The 3,849-nt window shown below is 39.4% G+C and overlaps 1 pseudogene; it reads left to right on the top strand.

Annotated features, from left to right (window-relative positions):
• Positions 1-293: 293 nt before the first annotated feature.
• Positions 294-2,086, top strand: LOC136397691 (26S proteasome non-ATPase regulatory subunit 5-like; annotated as a pseudogene).
• The last annotated feature ends 1,763 nt before the right edge of the window (positions 2,087-3,849 follow it).

Here is a 3,849-nt window from a genome sequence, read left to right as displayed (position 1 = left end):
TGTAGTGAAGGTCTGTCTCACTTGCTAAATTTGGCACAGAAGTAGACACTGTCTTTGGTAAAAGCAGCCACGTTTTAACAGACTATATAGATTAGGGCAGTGTGAGTTTCGGCAGCGCATCAACGGATTGAGGAACTCTCCACACACCCATTCCCCAGTTTTCCTTAATTATTGTAAACTTTAAGTTCTTATGAAGAGTACGTAGGGCCTTATAAAAATAACCATGATTGAATTACCAACCCTGACAGATGAGAGTCCAAAGGATTTCATCAAGAAAAAGTATTGAAGGAGGTATGTTGGCGGACGACGCGCTAGTCCTGTCCAGGGAGGTGTGGCCGCTGGAAGCACACTGGAGGAGATACGCAGGCTTCAGTCGGTGCTGCAAGCAGTTCGCTCACGGAGCTCCGCGAGCACGCGGTGGAACTGCGCCTTGGCCCATTTCTCTCCCTGCTCAGTGAGAACCATCGGGAACAGACTACTTTGTGTGCATCCATTCTGGAGAGGTTGTTCCAAGCTGTGGAGCCAGTTCACGTGGCCCAGAACCTCAGGGTTGAGCTGCACAGAGGACTGACTCATGTTTCAGTCGGTTCTGCAGAGGAGACTGATTCTATAAAAATCCTTGCTCTATCCCAGGTTGGAAGAATTGTTGAAAGTTCTGATGCTGTTACTGAGATTCTAAATAATCCTGATTTATTGAAACAAATTGTTTATTGTATTGGTGGAGAGAATCTATCTGTAGCTAAGGTGGCCATTAAATCCCTGTCAAGACTATCACTGACCCAAGCTGGACTGGAGGCTTTATTTGAAAGCAATCTGCTGGATGATTTGAAAGCTGTAATGAAAACAAATGACATTGTTCGATACAGGGTCTATGAGCTAATTGTGGAGATTCTCGGTCACCAGAATATTTAAACTACTGTACCACCAGTGGATTGGTGACCCAACTCCTCAGTGAGCTGACTGGTGAAGATGTGCTGGGCAGGGCAACCTGTGTAGAAATGGTGACATCACTGGTATATAGTCATCAATAGTCATCATGTATGACAGTACCTTGCTTAAGAAGGAGTAATTGATCAATTTCTTATATATATATATATATATATATATATATATATATATATATATATATATATATATAATTGTTGGGGTAGATTCAGGCTCCTTTCTCTAGCTTCTACAATAGTTGCCAGGATTTGTGAAGTTTTTTGGAAACCTGGTTATCATGGATAGTCCTTGGCATATCTGTGAGTGTTACCCTGTTTTTGTGGAAAAAGTCTTTGAAATGATAGAAAGTCAGAACTCCACTATGATTGGTGTAGCAGTGAACACGATTGGAATCCTGAGATCCAGTGTTGAAAGGAAAACAGGTTTTATAGAAAACAGGAACTTGATTTGAACGCTTACTCGTGAGAATAAGATATCAACAGAGCTCAAAGTTAAGTGTTTTGATGCAGTTTCATCTCTTCTTCATTTACCACCTGAACAGCAGACTGACGACCTCCTGAAGATGACAGAATCCTGGTTTTCTTCTTTATCTCTGGACCTACTGGAGCAATTTCGTGGCATCATCAGTAATCAACCCTTTTTCCTGAACTACACTGTGCTGCCTTAAATGTGTTCACGGCCATTGCAAGCCAACCTTGGGCTCAGAAACTTATGCTTAACAGTCCAGGGTTGTTTTTTTTTATTTATTCATTTTTTTTAGAGAGGAGAGGGAGAGACAGAGAGAGAGGAGAGACAGAGAGAGAGAAGGGGGGAGGAGCTGGAAGCATCAACTCCCATATGTGCCTTGACCAGGCAAGCCCAGGGTTTCAAACCAGCAACCTCAGCATTTCCAGGTTGACACTTTATCCACTGCACCACCACAGGTCAGGCCAACAGTCCAGGTTTTGTGATGGACCAGTCCATGGAGCATGACAAAACTTCAAAGGATGCCAGATAGGAACTGGTAAAAGCACTAGCCAATTCCAAGACAGTTGCAGAAGTCTTTGAGAACTCAAATTATTTGAGACTCAGAACTTACCTGAGTGAAGGTCCATACTATGTGAAATCTGTTTCCACAATAGCAGTGGAAGGAGCTGAATGATTTCTTCTAGGGTTTGGGCCATTTTTGGACCAAAACTTCTCCTAAGGCATCTGATTCTCTCAGTATGTTACAAAACTGAGACTTCTTTCCCATCCTCCCCCCAAATTATCATGGATTGTGAAACCTAATTTTATTACCAACATTTGCTGTGTTTCTTAACTGAAATATATACAATGTGAAACCAAGAGAGTAGGCAAACTTAGTCATAATTGAAACAGATGTTTTTCACATTCATTTGATGACTACCTTACTGTTTACAAGAAGATAGAAGTTTTGTTCTCCCAGAAAATTTTCGTGGACTTACTGTCTTATTTTAAATCTGCTTCAACTAAAATGGTACCAAATTATTTCTCTTCACAAGGTTCTATTTTTCCCCTTCTGATCCCACTTAACAAATTCTTGGATATGAGTATCCTTGAAATCTTTGAAAAGTAACATGGGATCTTAAAATTATGTTCTCTAGTCTAAGAATAAATACTTTTCATAAGCTCTCTTGATAATTTTTTTTTACTATATTTCCTTAAAAAAAAAGTAATCCATTTAAAAATGTTTCTAGTATTCTTTGATATTTTTTCTATTTATCATTGAATTTTACTCTGTTATGGTTTGGGGGAAGGAGGAATGATAACATGCTAATCCAGAAAGTTCTTCAAATTGGCTTTTTTTATTGGTGGATCATCTATTTTGAGGGTTTTGCTTTTTTTATTTTTCAAATCCATCAAATCAATATTGAGTTGATCAGAGAGAGGAAACGGACTCCTAATAACCAGACTCAGAAGAGAAGGGATGCTACATATAAACCAGGATGTCATCTCATTAATTGACAAAGGGTGCACTTTTTTTCATTGTAGAAAATCGTTCCAACCTGTTTTCCAGTGCCTTGCTTTTTAAAGGGTAAAGCCCTCTACATACTATCTGCCAATTCAGAGGTTTCTCAGGCAGAAACTCTGATAACTCTGTTATCAGAATATTACAGTTCAGAATCTAGGTAAGCTTCTTTTAAGTAAGCCAAGGTGAATTGATTGACCATCCCTACTCTGTGACAAAGTGGCTCTAAGAAACTGGAATGTTCTTGTCTCCAGATTGAGCATTTCTTTTCCGTCATCTCTGGTATTTCTAAGTCTACTTTTTCCATGTTTCCATAACTAATTAGGCTACAACCAGCTCTTCTTGGCCTGGAAGAAACATTCTACCTCTTTAAAGAAAGTGACTTTTGTTTATTCTCACTTATGACATTGATTTTATTTATTTAATGCCAGAGTTCAGAGGCCTGCCTCTCCTATGATAGCTTACATACACATACTGATTTTGTGCCTATAACATTTTTTAAAGGTTAAATAAAATTTGCAAATTGTTATTTAAAGAAAAAAATATTGAAATGTGATATTTCCTACACCTTACTTTTATTAGTTATCTATGGCTGTGTAAAAATATTACTGCAACTGAGTGGCTTTAAACATGACTCATTTATCATTTCATAGTTTCTCTGGGTCATGAATCTGGTTGTAGCTTAGCTCAGTTCTCAGCTTCATGACCTCACACAGGCTGTGATTAAGAGCCAGCCAATGGTTGGGCTCTCATCCGAGGTTTGACTAGAGAAGAATCTTCTTCCAAGTTCACATCACTATTGTCAGGTTGTTGGACAGAGAGCCTCAGCGCCTCTCACTGCTGCACTGCTGTCTTCAGTTCCTTGCCACGTGGACCTTTCCATATGGTGACTGACTTCATCAAAGCCATCAAGGTGAGAGACACAATAGGGAGAG

This window comes from Saccopteryx leptura, chromosome 3, assembly GCF_036850995.1.
Source record: "Saccopteryx leptura isolate mSacLep1 chromosome 3, mSacLep1_pri_phased_curated, whole genome shotgun sequence".
NCBI classification, from domain to species: Eukaryota; Metazoa; Chordata; class Mammalia; order Chiroptera; family Emballonuridae; genus Saccopteryx; species Saccopteryx leptura.
Note: the sequence above shows the minus strand (reverse complement) of the source record. Positions and strands in the feature narration are given on the sequence as shown.